General features: G+C 42.0%; 1 protein-coding gene across 1 annotated transcript in view; it reads left to right on the top strand.

Moving 5' to 3' along the window:
• LOC130369290 (POC1 centriolar protein homolog B-like) overlaps window positions 1-15,073 on the top strand; it is a 133,511-nt gene extending 118,438 nt beyond the window's left edge. The window contains exon 13 of the mRNA XM_056574368.1: window positions 14,875-15,073. The gene's annotated coding sequence lies outside the window, so the exon portion shown is untranslated. The remainder of the gene's footprint in view (window positions 1-14,874) is intronic.
• The last annotated feature ends 1,024 nt before the right edge of the window (window positions 15,074-16,097 follow it).

Here is a 16,097-nt window from a genome sequence, read left to right on the forward strand (position 1 = left end):
CATGCCATTTTTTTTTTTTTTAGAAAAGGCCAGGACTAGATTTAAATGGAGTTGCAATTATAAAGGAAGGACTTGTACTTCTGCTTCCTACTGGATCTTCTGGCTTTGGTATCTATGTATTAGGGTTTATGGGATGGGAACTTCTATCAACTACAAAGAGAAAGCTACATGGACATGTGGTCTCCTCCTCAGTTACTGGGGAACAGGGAATCCCAATTCTCCTGGTAGGTGGAAGTCCACTAAATGTTAATGTCATCTAGAAGACATTCATGGAATATGCTGTTGATATACACTGCTCAAAAAAATAAAGGAAACACTAAGATAACGCATCCTAGATCTGAATGAATGAACTAATCGCATTAAATACTTTTGTCTTTACATAGTTGAATGTGCTGACAACAATATCACACAAAAATGATCACTGGAAATCAAATTTATCAACCCTTGGAGGTCTGGATATGGAGTCACACTCAAAATCAAATTGGAAAAACCACACTACAGGCTGATCCAACTTTGGTGTAATGTCCTTTAAAACAAATCAAAATGAGGCTCAGTAGTGTGAGTGTGGCCTCCACGTGCCCGTATGACCTCCCTACAACGCCTGGGCATGCTCCTGATGAGGTGGCGTATGGTCTCCTGAGGGATGTCCTCCCAGACCTAGACTAAAGCATCCGTCAACTCCTCGACAGTTTGTGGTACAACGTTGTTGGTTGATGGAGCGAGACATGATGTCCCAGATATGCTCAGTTGGATTTAGGTCTGGGGAATGGGCAGGCCAGTCCATAGCATCAATGTCTTCCTCTTGCAGGAACTATTGACGCACTCCAGCCACATAAGGTCTAGCATTGTCTTGCATTAGGAGGAACCCAGGTCCAACTGCACCAGCATATGGTCTCACAAGGGGTCTGAGGATCTCATCTCGTTACCTAATGGCAGTCAGGCTACTTCTGGCAAGTGTAAACCTGCTTTCATCTGGGAAGAGCACAGGGTGCCAGTGGTGAATTTGCCAATGTTGGTGTTCTCTGGCGAATGCCAAACATCCTGCATGGTGTTGTAATGTAAGCACAACCACCACCTGTGAACGTCGGGCCCTCATACCACCCTCATGGAGTCTGTTTCTGATGGTTTGAGTGAACACATGCACATTTGTGGCCTGCTGGAGGTCATTTTGCAGGGCTCTGGCAGTGCTCCTCCTTGCATAAAGGCGGAGGTAGCATTCCTGCTGCTGGGTTGTTGCCCTCCTACGGCCTCCTCCACATCTCCTGATGTACTGGCCTGTCTCCTGGTAGTGCCTCCTTGCTCTGGACACTACGCAGACAGACACAGCAAACCTTCTTGCCACAGCTCGCATTGATGTGCCATCCTGGATGAGCTGCACTACCTGAGCCACTTGTGTGGGTTGTAGACTCCATCTCATGCTACCACTAGAGTGAAAGCACCGCCAGCATTCAAGTGACCAAAACATCAGCCAGGAAGCAGAGGAACTGAGAAGTGATCTGTGGTCACACCGGCAAAACCACTCCTTTATTGAGGGTGTCTTGCTAATTGCATATCATTTCCACCTGTTGTCTGTTCCATTTGCACAACAGCATGTGAAATTGATTGACAATCAGTGTTGCTTCCTGAGTGGACAGTGTGATTTCACAGAAGTGTGATTGACTTGGAGTTACATTGTGTTGTTTAAGTGTTCCCTTTATATTTTGAGCAGTGTACCATAAATATCCCAGATGGAAATACATATTTTTGGATTCTAGGAGGCCAAAGGAAACGCCAACAGGGCGTGAAACAATTTATCTCCAGGTGTACTCTTTCCCCCGCTGTTACTCCATTGCCACCACCCGGCATGTACCTTGCTGTACAGCACAATAATAAAGGTTACAGCTGCAAGATTTGCCGGGGAGTGCTCAGTTAAGGGTTCACTACTACATATGTCAGTATGGAGTTACATAAGGAAAGCTAAGAGTCAGCAGTGCTGTAAACTACTTTTGCCCTGCTTTATAGATCCCATTTATGACTTGTTGAGGCATTTAAGAGGGGCACAATCTGACAGTTATATAGGTACATAGTTGAAAAAAGACAAGAGTCCATCAAGTTGAACCTATGACCATTCCATATTTTATTCAGATAAAGCCCAATTGCCCCATTATAGGTTAAAAAAAAAAAAAATCTAAATTGGCTCCCAAAATAAATTCCTGTATCAACAATCCACCTCCAGAAATCTAGTAACCATTACTTTTAATATTATATTTATCAAGGCCATAAATGTCTTGTAAGTAGGGGTCCCTCTTCTGGGATCCTCTTCTATTAAAAAATTGCATTCCAGGCATGCTTAAAGGGGTATTCCTGGGAACTCAACTCCAGAATCGGAATGCTCTGGCTGCCACCCTCGGAGACTTGACCCATCTTAGCCGGAATTGGCAGAGCATGCCATTACCCCTGGTTTAGATATGGAGAAACTGGAAAGAAGACCCTTGTAAAATGATGCTGCAGACTCTCAAGATAATAGTACAAAGGTTCTCAGCTGAACCATTTATTGACAAAATAAAAAAAAGATGATGCGTTTCGGGAGGTGCCCTCCCTTCCTCAGATCAGAATGCAACATAAGGAACAGTAGCCCACATAAATAGTGTCAAAAAGCTGCCAAGTACAAAAAGGGGCGTGGCTAACATGACGTCATAACATTCAAGACATTCATATCTTTGGTTACAAATAAAATCATTTCCAGACAAAACTGGTACAATTACAAAAGCTATAAAGCAGGGTACATAGTTGTATATGCTTGCAATATAACAGTCCATAAAATACATTATATTCCTTTTGAAACAGTTGTTTATTCGGTGCAGGACCGGAAGCACCCACAGTAGTGGGTATATCACACAGCAGCGGGGATTCACTGTGTGTCCTGGCGCCAGGTTGCCAGGGACACGTTACTATGAGCAGGAAGTCACATGACTGCACCCTGGCCAATAGCGCAAGACATAGAACGGCACAGGGTAAACAGAAGACTTAGTGCAGCACTGACAGCAGCTGAATGTCTATAAGGACGATGCTGAGTTTCTTGACGTAGTGTTCTTCCACAATGGCCTAAAAATATTGAATACTAAGACTTTTTTTTCAAAAAATGTCGATAGTAATAGCTGTCTAAAGTTTTTCAAGTTCTCACTATAAAAAATGGCTGACAAACGTTCCATACGGATAGTTTAAGCGTATTAAACGAAACTGTACCTCCGATAGTGACTTTAAAGCTCAAAGTAATATACTAAAAACTCGCTTTAAGGTCAAGAAATACCCTATTGGCATTGTGGAAGCCCCCTTCAAGAGAGCTAGTGCCCTGTCCCATGATGAGTGTCTGGTTAAGAAAAGCACTGGCAGCATTAATCTAGAGTGTATTACTAATATTATTACAACATATACCCGTGAACATAAGCACATAAATCCTGCATAAACATTGGTCTATACTACAGAGTGACCCTTTTCTTCGAGAATCCCTTCCCACCAAACCTGGGGTCACTTTCAGGATGGGAAGTACTCTCTGTAATATTATAGCACCCAGTAGACTCAGAACCAATACCCCTCCAACTGGTACTTTTCTAACTATCCCTGGTGCATTTAAATGCGGCCATGTTTAGTGTAAATGCTGTTCTAATATTAATCATCGTGCAAAAACTTTCTCCTCCAGGAGTACAGGAGAAACCTTCCAAATCAAAACTCTCCTTAACTGCTCCACACAATATGTGGTTTATCTGCTTGATTGTGTCTGTGTGGTTCAATATGTTGGTAGGACCATCAGATGCCTGCGTGAGAGTCACCAAACATAGAAATAACACTATCAATGGCTTTCTGCTCCACAGTGTTTCGAGGCATCTAACCCAGCATCATAATCAAGATTTTAACTGTATTACCTTGACCCCTATTGAGAGTATACCAAAAGAGAACCCACAAAGATTCAATGCTCTCCGTAAACGAGAGAACTATTGGATCCATAAATTACAGACACTGGATCCGTCTGGTTTAAATGAACTTATTGAGTGCTCCCTGTGATTGTATTACTCACTGTGATTGTATTACTCCTACTGGCTGATTTACCACTATATTTTTACAGCTTTTTGTGTTAATATTTTTTACTATTCCTATATATTTATTCATGTCTTTTTAGTTAATGGTGATGCCCATGTAATGTTTGATGCGTTTTTAACGGCAAAGCCCCCGTATTTTAGCTCCTAATAGCAATGCCTCATTTTAGCTCTTATTAGCAATACCTCATCGCAATCGAGTTTTCCAAATTGAATTTAGGGATGTCGCACCTTACGTATTCTTCTATGCTGCTATTTACTTATTTATTATTATATGGTTTTATGTAATACTATTGCTGCTACAAATTTTTGGCAATTTTTAGTATTCTTATTATTACTATTATTTTATTATGTATCATTATATGCAATATTATAGCATATATATATATATATATATATATATATATACTTTATTGCTATTGGTCCTCAATAGATAGATAGATGTGCTCATCCCTCTTAATACATGCAGATGTTTCCTTTATGCCCTGTATCAAATTGTATAGTACTTTATCCATATGGGCCATACTTCCCGATGAATAGTCTCCTCCGTGCATATATCTGTGAGACATGCTCTGTGAAATAATACCCCTGTGAATATGACCCCTGTGAATTATGCTCATTTTACCCTGTATTGTACAGTTCCTAGGTTGGATCTCATCTGATACCTACCTCTATTATGCAAATTGAGGGTTATTACACCCGCATTTGATCTGTATATATTTCTATTATAGCGCACCTTTTGCCTGCATGTTTTCTATTACAGCGATCCTAGACGTCGGCTGTCAGCCTAAGCCGCTGACACAGAGTCTTCTGTTTACCCTGTGCTGTTCTATGCCTTGCGCTATTGGCCAGGGTGCGGTCATGTGACTTCCTGCTCATAGAAAAGCGTCCCTGGCGCCGGGACGCACCGTAGAATCCCCGCTACTGTGTGATATGGGCCGGTGGGCGCTTCCGGTCCTGAGCCGAATAAACAACTGTTTCAAATGGAATGGAATGTATTTTATGGACTGTTATATTGCAAACATATACAACTGTGTACCCTGCTTTATTGTTTTTGTAATTGTACCAATGTAATGTGAATGTTTTGACATCATGTTAGCCATGCCCCCTTTTTGTACTTGGGGTCTTTTTGACACTAATTATGTGGGCTACTGTCCCTTATGTTGCATTCTGATCTGAGGAAGGGAGGCCACCTCCCGAAACCCATCATTATCTGTTTTTAATTTTTAATAAACGGTTCTGCTGAGAACCTTTGTACCATTATCTTAGTCTAGTAGAACTTCCAAAAGGAATACACCTCACTCCTGCTATGCGCACACCTGTGTCACGGACCCGCCGGCACCGCCCCGGCTTCTACAGCAGATCCAACACAAACGAATGTCCAGCACCAAGTATGCGGATAAAATCTTTTCGTTTATTGAATTCCACAGGACAAACAGGTACAGTTAGTCTTTCAGACGGGTTTCACGCTTAGATGCGCTTAGTCATAGAATAAAGACTTCACACTAATGACACTAATAGTGTTTGTGAAAAATCACGTGACTGATAAAAATCAGGTATGTTGGAAAATATGGTCCGGATTTTCTCCGGTGTTTGAAGAATGTTAAATTTACTTACACTAATGTCCATTACTTTGATATATATATATGCAGTTAGTAATAACTACCAAAGGAATATAGTGGAAATACATGCATTAGGATGATTGCAATCATCCTAATGCATGTATTTCCTCTATATTCCCTCGGTAGTTATTACTAAGTGCATATATATATCAAAGTAATGGACATTAGTGTAAGTAAATTTAACATTCTTCAAACACCGGAGAAAATCCGGACCATATTTTCCAATATACCTGATTTTTATCAGTCACGTGATTTTTCACAAACACTATTTTAATGTGTCATTAGTTTGAAGTCTTTATTCTATGACTAAGCGCATCTAAGCGCGAAACGCGTCAGAAAGACTAACTGTACCTGTTTGTCCTGTGGAATTCAATAAACGAAAATATTTTATCCGCATACTTGGTGCTGGACATTCGTTTGTATTCTCTTAGTCTACTCTTATCCTTGCTTGGGAGTCTGCAGTGCCATTTTACAAGGCTCTTTTCAGTTTCTCCATATCTTCCCTCCAGGACAGCAGACGGCTTATTCCTGCGACCCAGAAGGCTCAACAGCTACTCCAACCTTTAGTACCCCATTATTGCTGGGGTGAGAGGATTATATTCTTGTTTATGGTGAGCGGCCATCCGCATGGTTCGTGGGTCACCAATTCGACCCATCGCTCGATACTCCTAGGGTAATACACGAGACGCCGGTATCGGTCTTCCTTTTTTATGTCTACAGATTACCCCTGGATGTCTCGGAAGGTGAGGAATAGAGCACTCCAAGGACGGCCCATACCTGTGATTGCTGGCAGTCCCAGTGGTCGAACTTCCTGCAATGAGACACTTATCCCCTATTCTGTAGATTGTGATAAGTTAAGTTCCCAAGAATACCCCTTTAAATTCACTGTGGAGTTTCCAAACACATCTGCCAGACGTTTCTTCCAGGCATATGCTACTCTTTTAGTGAAATAATATTTTCTGCTTCTGATCTTCCCCTTAAATGGACACTGTCATTAAATTAAATTTTTGCTATTGCAAAACATCCTTCTAATGGCTGCTAAAAGCTGCCACTATGTGTCTCCCTACTTTTCCAGAGCACATTTCCCCACATCTCTTGCACAGACTTTCGACTCCTGCTGGCTTGGCAGAAATCCAAAATCAGGAAATGCAGTCTGGAGTGCTTTACCAGCTATAACATAAATCAAAAACAAAACCCTGCCTGACCGGCCAGCCCAGCTTTACAAAACCAAAACACACTGACACGCATACCGAAAATGAACATAAAAAAAGCACAACTTGGCTTATCAAAATATGAACATAACATTTAGCACTACCTGGCTGTAACTTAAAACCATCCATACTTGGGAAACACACTACAAGAAAACAAAACAGAAGGCATAACTGAAAAACAAAAAAAACACAAGACCAAATAGACTGAAAAAAAATAAACCACATATCAACACAACAACTGGTCCGACTGCCATAACTATAATGCTAATAATATAAAACAATACAGATACAAAATCACATTAATTCTTTTTTTTTTACTTTTTAGAAGTAATTAAAAATATAGTATATAAACATAAATATGCACAGAAAACCTACAAATTTATATAAATATAAACATTTACAGAAAACCTACACAATCAACAGAAAACCCTAGGAAAATCCCTACACTAAAACTGTACCCTCTCCCACAACACCCCTCCTGCATGTCAGGTCCCCCCAAAAAAACACACCACCACCCACAAATACACCCTCCCCACCTAGCACTCCACCCAACCAACTTATACACAAACGTATACATACTAACTTATACACACTGAACCACAACCCACTTTAGGCCCAAGTTTGGTCGAGCTCATCTTACACTGAACTGCTCTGGGCTGTGTGTAGCAGAGTGAGGGAGGAAGTTCTCCCCTGTATGGCTTCAGATGATGTCACACCTGCTGGGGAATGCCCCTTCCCAGTCTATGAATCTGACTGAGCAGAAAATACAGAGCAATATGAAGGTAGAAAACTAAAAAATAATAAAAATAAAGGCAAGGGGTGGTTTATCATGATGGGGCAGTGAACTGGGAGGATTATAACATTTAACAAGATCATGACAGGTACTCTTTAACTAAACTCATCTTGTGCTCCCTTGTCCATGTGTTTAGATTTTGCTTAAACACTTCCCTCCTGAACCTTATTAAGATGTTTTATTTGTTCAGAAGACACCATATTATTGGGGAAATTATTTATGTGTAGCTTGTAACATACTACTGTAAATGTTAAAGCTCAAAGCAAAATACACACATACATATCCTGTCATTCTTCATTATTGTTCAGTTTTTATTCAAAAAAAGACTAACACTTCTGTCAAGCGCTTGATCATTTACTCAGATTCTAATTCCTTTACAAAAGGACAGTCTTATATTTTTTAAGTTGCATTTTTACTGAAATAGTATCACACTTGTCCATGGGTTGTGACTGATATTGCAGTTTAGCTCCTTCCACTTAAATACAGCTTTGCTGCAATACAAGACACAGGCAATAGACTGTGTATGGTGCTAGTTCTGTTTTTTTTATTTCATACAACTTCTTAAACTGGTAGATCATGTGTTAATACTAGCAATAAACTTAGAACTATAATAGGGAGATTTATCAAAACCTGTCCATAGGAAAAGTTGCTGAGTTGCCCATAGCAACCAATCAGATCGCTTCTTTCATTTTTGAAAAGGTCTCTGAATAATGAAAGAAGCAATCTGATTGGTTGCTATGGGCAACTTAGCATCTTTTCCTCTGGACCGGTTTTGATAAATATCCCCAATTGTGTTTCTTTACTTTCACCTCTTGACTGTCCTTATTAAATTAAAAGGCCAGAAGTAATTTTTTTATAAGGGCCAGGGGCATTGCCACTGGTATATATCTTACTGCTTTTGCATAAATCTTGGCAATTCTAATAACCTATATTCTATGAATAACTGTGATATTATCTTATTCATTTTACACGACAGAAACTGAAATGTTAATTTTACTGGCACATGTAGAAGCTAAATATGAATTTGAAAGGAAATCATTTGACAATTCCAATGTGTATACATGGCTTCTACAAATATAGTTGGGATAGCTGGGACAAAAAACTATGCCCACGAGTATTACAAAAACAGATGCTACAATAACCACAAGACCATCTGCATTTTATTGGCAATCTTTCTTTTTAAAAATACCTTCTCTAAAAACACGTAATCGACAAGCGAAAAATAGAGTGCAAAAAGTGCATATACTGTAGAACTTATAACTTTGGAGGAATGATTATAAGGTCAGAAGTGGATCCTTTATATTTCCCAATCCTTTTTAATACACTTCTGGTTTTGGTTCAAATACTGTTGAGGCAGTTTAAAAAAAAAAAAAAACATGTGTGGAAACCTAGCCTAAGGGTGGGGTCACACGTAACGGATCCGCTGAAGACCCGACCCTATATTGTGCCTCCAGCTGTTCCCCCCGTGTCCTGCTCGCATGCGCCACTCCAAGCAGTACTCACAGACTTCGCAAGTCCCTGTGTGGCTACTCAGAGCGGCGCATTGGTGCTGCAAGCAGGCCACAGTGGGAACAGCTGGAGACAAAATATAGGGTCAGGTCATCAGCAAATTCACAGTGTAAAATACGTTGTGGATCCGTTACATGTGACTCTACCCTAAAAGAGTTTTCAAATTCCACATATTGATGATCTATCTGCCATCAGGTAACCGTTGTCAATCAGCTATTCCGCAGGGCTTCCTCAACAACATCTACACCGTGAACTAAGCTGGAAGCAGTTGCTTAGTTTGCTATATAGCGGCCATTCCAGACTGCCACATCTCACCTACTATTTACTACTTTTGTCTATTTTTTTCAACTTATAGAACCTTGTATGCTCACAAAAGACTGACAACTTTTTTGCAGCAGGTTACCAGACTCGGACCATAGTCATGCCCCCTCCCATAGGCTTGCATTGAGGGGGCAGGGTGTGATGTCCTAAGGGGGCGGAGTCGTGACATCAGGATACTCCGGCCCTGGGGTCGTGGTTCTTCAGGCACGGAGCGATCATCGCTTCATACAGCTGAGACAGGTGGGTGTTGCAGGAGAGATTGCGGGGGTCCCCAGCGGCGGGACCCCTGCAATCAGACATCTTATCCCCTATACTTTGGATTGGAGATAAGATGCCTTAGGGACGGAGTACCCCTTTAACCCCTTAACGACTACACACGTATATTTACGTGGCCGACTCCTGATCCGTGAAGCGTGCTCAGAAGCAGAAGCTGATCACACTTCGTTTCTGCGGGGTCCTGGTTGCTATCAGCAATACCGGACATCGCCGATCGGGCTGATGTCCGGTATTAACCCTTTAGATGCCACAATCAAAGTTGATTGCAGTGTCTAAAACGGGACAAATCCATACTGGCTAGCTCAGCGGAGCTGTTCGGGACCGCCGTGGTGAAATCACGGCGTCCCGGACAGCGGCAGGTGCCTTACCTTCTTCCCGGCTATCCGATCGGCGTTTGATTGCTCCAAGCCTGAAATCCAGGCTTGAGCAATCAAGTGCAGAAAACACTGATCAATGCATTCCTATGGCAATGCATTGAACAGTGCCTGCAATCAGTGTATGCAATGTTATAGCCCCTAGAGGGGGCTATAACACTGCATAAAAAGAGTTTTCAAAAAGTTAATAAATGTGATTTAACCCCTTCCCTAAAAAAATTTGAATCACCCCCCTTTTCCCATTAAAAAAAGTGAGTAAATAAAAATAAAAACAAACATGTGGTATTGCCACATGTGTAAATGTCCAAACTATAAAAAAATATATTGTTAATTAAACTGCACGGTCAATGGCGTACGCGCAAAAAAAAAGATCCAAAGTCCAAAATAGCGTATTTTGGTCAATTTTTATACCATTAAAAAAATGATCAAAATGTCCAATCAAAACAAAAATGGTACTGATAAAAACTTCAGATCACGGCGCAAAATATGAGCTCTCATATCTCCCCATTCATGGAAAAAGAAAAAAATTATAGGGGTCAGAAAATGACAGTTTTAAACATATAAATTTTCATGCATAAACCGTATTTATCGGCGTATAACACGCACTGGCGTATAACACGCACCCCCATTTTAACAGGGAAATTTAAGTAAAAAAAAATAAAATGTAAAATAAATGACTTGGACTAAATGCCACATCATCCCCTCCAACTTCGTTTTCTTCTGCACCTCAGTTTGGTCCTGTCCCATCCAGTGCCACATCATTCCTTTTATCAGTCACTGTGCCACATTTACCCCTCTCATCGCCACCCCCCATGTCTCATCATTTCCCGCTGTCATAGACCACCACTAGCCACACAGACATTAAGCATTTGGTGCCTCCCCCACCATCATTTCCCCCTGTCTCATCATCCCCCCACCCTGTCTCATCATGTCCCCCATCATTCCCCCCTTATCATCCCCCAACCTGTTTCATCATCCCCCCCTCATCATTTCCCCCTGTCTCATCATCCCCCCATCATGTTCCTCCTATATGCTGTTCTTCCACTTTCCTTACCTGGCTGCGCTTCAGCTGTCTTGCGGGCTGCGGTCAGTGAACGGATGAGTGACGTCCTCTCCCAGCTCCTCTGCGCGGCATCAGGGATGTCACTTTTCGGCGGCGACCACAGGTAAAGAAAAGTGACGTCACTGATGCCGCGCAGAGAAGCTGGCAGAGGACGTCACTCATCTGCTTCACTGACCGCAGCCTGCAAGACCCCCCCGCCTGACCTGACCTGCTGAAGCGCAGCCAGGTAAGGAAAATAAACAAAACTATGAAAAGCAGGGAAAGGGGGAATGATGAGGGAGGGGGAGGTAAGAAAAATGAAAAGTTAAACTGTCACTGGTACTGGTGGATAGTGTGGGAGACACAGATCCGGACAAGGTAGGGCTCATTTTAATCGGCATCTCCCACACTATCCACCAGTATCTGTGGATAGTGCGGGAGAAAACAAGTGACAGTTTTACAGAGCGGAGAGGAGACGCCGTTGGTCACTGATTTAAAGTGGCCGCGGCCGTGCTGCTCATACTTAACAAGCAGCCGCTGCTGTGGCCGCTTTAAAACAGTGACCAGAAGACTTATCGGTGTATAAAACGCAGGCAGGCTTTTTGCCTTAAATTTAAGTTTTAAAAGTGCGTGTTATACACCGATAAATACAGTAGTTATGATTTTTTCCAGAAGTACGACAAAATCAAACCTAAATAAGTAGGATATAATTTGAATTGTATGGATCTACAGAATAAAGATAAGGTGTCATTTTTACCGAAAAATGTACTGCGTAGAAACAGAAGCCCTCAAAACGTACAAATGGCATTTTTTCTTCAATTTTGTCTCACAATGAATTTTCTTTCCATTTCGCCGTAGATTTTTGGGTAAAATGACTCATGTCATTAGAAAGTAGAATTGTTGGGGCAAAAAAAAAAAAGCCATCATATGGATTTTTGGATGCAAAATTGAAAGAGTTATGATTTTTAAAATGTAAGGAGGAAAAAACTAAAGTGCAAAAACTGAAAAACACTTGGTCCTTAATTAAGGGGTTAATTATATTTTATCTATCACCTGAAAATTACTTTACTGATGATAACAGTCTGTCAACAGTTGGCTAAAAGGACTGTTGTTAAATTCTCACCGATAAACAATCGTTTTAATTGAAGTTGTCCATTTTCAACTTCATCTTCCCTCCTTTCGACTTTTTTTTATTTTTTCTTATCAGTTTATTTTATTGTTTATTTACTAAAGGTACAGAGGGGACAAACTTTACAATACTATGCCTCTCGTATGCAAATTATAGTGTTGCTTATACCATATCCTTGTATTCTGATGTTCATACTCCATGCAGCACTATCTTGTTAGACCTGTATTCTGCCCTTAGTAAAAACAAAAAAAACATTTTTAAACCATAAATGATCTACTAATCCCATAAAAATAGTTATGTAACTTGTGTATGGACACCTTAAAGGAGTAGTCCGGCGCGCATTTTTTTCCTTTTATCCTGTCCGGGCTGCAAAATAAAAGAAAACACACTTTATCTTACCTGCCAACGAGCCCCCGGTGCTCCGGTACAGGTGTTCGGTCCCCGGTCTGTATTCTTCTTACTTCCTGTTAGCCCGGCATGTCACACGGAGCTTCAGCCTATCACCGGCCGAGGCGGGACATCGCTGTGGCCAGTGATAGGCTGAAGCTCCGTGTGACGTGTCGGGCTAACAGGAAGTAAGAAGAATACAGATCGGGGACCGAACACCTGTACCGGAGTGTACCGGAGCTCCGGGGGCTCGTTGGCAGGTAAGATAAAGTGTGTTTTCTTTTATTTTGCAGCCCGGACGGGATAAAATGAAAAAAGTGTGCACCGGACTACTCCTTTAATCCATTTACTTCTCTGGGGTAAAAAAATGATCATGCAAACCACATACCAGTGTTACTTATATTCACGCTACCTACTCGTGAGATGTTATATAATCATTTCACCTGATTACAAAATGCACAGAAAACATTGGTTGCCCTCGTGTATTGCATTCTTGATTTTCACCACCCGTCATATCTCTGAAATATGTTCTACCCTTAACATCAAAGGATTAGCACAAACATAACAGTTCTATGCATTGCTGGCAAGTCGACTCGCATTTGATCATTTTAAACAATATTGAAAGATTTGGAGGAATGTGCAGAACATACTAACTGGGCTCATTTGGAACATTTTGAAGTCAAAGTTATGCAAGGTGAGAATGTAAGTTGTAAAACATGAAACAAGAACATGAAAAACAAGTTATAATAGGACACGTAACATATTTTCTTAAAAAAACAACAATAAAAAACACTACATAGTCTGCAGAAGTTAGTTTACTGGGGTAGTCTGTCGTTTCTTTTAGTGTTGGCATCATTGCAACTAGAGATGAGCGAACTTACAGTAAATTTGATTCGTCACGAACTTCTCGGCTCGGCAGTTGATGACTTTTCCTGCATAAATTAGTTCAGCTTTCAGGTGCTCCGGTGGGCTGGAGACTCTCTCCTAGGACTGTATCCACCTTTTCCAGCCCACCGGAGCACCTGAAGCTGAGAAGTTTGTGACGAATCAAATTTACTGTAAGTTCGCTCATCTCTAATTGCAACTAATGGCCAACGAATGTAACTGTAAGGTGTACAGTGGTAACAGTTACTGTTTGCCTAAAGGGTAAAAGGCCTTCAATCACATAAAAAGACCAATAATACTAACATTAGAAATGGCACATTTAAGGTGGAGGCCCCTGTTACAAAGGTTACACCTCTGAACCCACTCTTTTTGTTCTAGAGATTTCTTTCTACACATGCAGAATGGTTTTTCACCTTTGGTGATAGCTACATAAAATGATGCTCTGAGGATGTTTACGAAGTTCAAGAAGAAACCTGTACACTGATCCCTCAACTTACAATGGCCTCAACATACAATAGTAATGTTTGTTTCTGGACCATTGTAACTTGAAATCTGACTCAACATGCAATACTATAGACATTCCAGCTCTGCGAAACATGTCACAACTGGAGGAACTGACCAATCAGAATGGGCATTTTACGGGTAAAATACCTGTATTACTGAAATGCATGCACTAACTGGCGTCTGGTAGCGCCCCCTACAGTACAGGGAGGAACTACATGTTCTGTACTACTCCTTACCTGTGCCATGGTTAGCTGCTCCTTTGGACACAAGGGGCGGCTCCATTTGGGACACTGTGTGAACTGTATAGGACCCTGAATAAGCTCCTGTCCTCTACATAAACCATTGTTTCCCAACCAGGGTTGGTTGGGAAACACTGACAGTGATTTACAGCTCCCAGCAGCTCTTTCTTACTTGTATATGCTTTATCTCTATAGTTATTAACTTATTTTTCTTTAATCCTCACTTTTTCTTATTTTTTATGACATTTTGTGGCATCAGAAGCTATTACCAGGTTTCCATAGAGTTCTGGTCTCAACATACAATGGTTTCAACATACAATGGTCGTCCTGGAACCAATTAATATTGTAACTTGAGGGACCACTGTGCATGAAATATAAGCTATTACTACCCTGTATTGCCAAAAAGTAAAATATATCTCTTATATACAGTAAATGCAGTCATTAAACATAAGAACCACATCACTTACCAAATATGTCAAGATCTCTTATATTCACTATTTTTGTCACAGGAAATGGCTCAGCAACAAGCCCTTAAATCATCAGTCTAGACTAAAGAGTCCTAACAGAACATCTTAAAGTCTCCTCTCACATAAATGTAAACACTTGACAGTGTTACCAGTGATGGACCTATGAAGAGGATAGGTGCACTATGCAACAGTAATGGAAGGAAATGAGGATGTCAGGCCTGAAGAACTTAGGTTGGAAGAGAGAAACACTCTGAAGGGAAAGGGATGTGATTCCATATTTCTTAATGCACATTAATTAATGTTCTAAGAATACATCTAAGTCTGTTTTGAAGCTCACAACAGTTTTTGCTGTGACCACTCTTTTTGCTGAGAATATTTAAAGAGGTACTCCGCTGCTCAGCGTTTGAAACAAAATGTTCCGAATGCTTAGAGCCGGTGTGAGGTGTTTTTTTGCGCCCCCGTAGATCCATGCGTCCGCTCCTCCCCCAACTCTCCGAACGTTTCCGAAGCTAGAGCTAGGGCAAGGGGAGGGAGGAGGTTCACGCCCCCTCCCTCATCTCCCCTCCCTGAGCTCGGCTGGACGCAGATCTCTACGGCATGCCCCCTCCCTGAGGACATAGATCGCCACGGCAGGTCCCTCCCTCATCTCTCCGAGCTGAGGACGTAAATCTCCATGGCAGGTCCCCTCCCTCATCTCCCCGAGCTGAGGACGTAAATCTCCACGGCAGGTCCCTCCCTCATCTCCCCGAGCTGAGGACGTAAATCTCCACGGCAGGTCCCCTCCCTCATCTCCCCGAGCTGAGAACATAAATCTCCACGGCAGGTCCCCTCCCTCATCTCCCCGAGCTGAGGACGTAGAGCAGTGCTCCCAATGAGCTCTATGTGTAAAGGGGGACATACTGCACAGGCTCTTTAGCCCATGCAGTATGTCCTCCTTTAGCCTGTACAGTTTGTCTCCCTTTAGCTCGTGCAGTATGTCCCCCTTTACACATAGAGCTCATTCGGAGCACTGCTCTACGTCCTCGGCGAGATGAGGGAGGGGACCTGCCATGGAGATTTACGTCCTCAGCTCGGAGAGATGAGGGAGGGACCTGCCGTGGCGATCTATGTCCTCAGGCAGGGGGCGTGCCGTAGAGATCTGCGTCCAGCCGAGCTCAGGGAGGGGAGATGAGGGAGGGGGCGTGTACCTCCTCCCTCCCCTTGCCCCAGCTCTAGCTTCGGAAATGTTCGGAGAGCTGGGGGAGGAGCGGACGTATGGATCTACG

This window comes from Hyla sarda, chromosome 4, assembly GCF_029499605.1.
Source record: "Hyla sarda isolate aHylSar1 chromosome 4, aHylSar1.hap1, whole genome shotgun sequence".
NCBI classification, from domain to species: Eukaryota; Metazoa; Chordata; class Amphibia; order Anura; family Hylidae; genus Hyla; species Hyla sarda.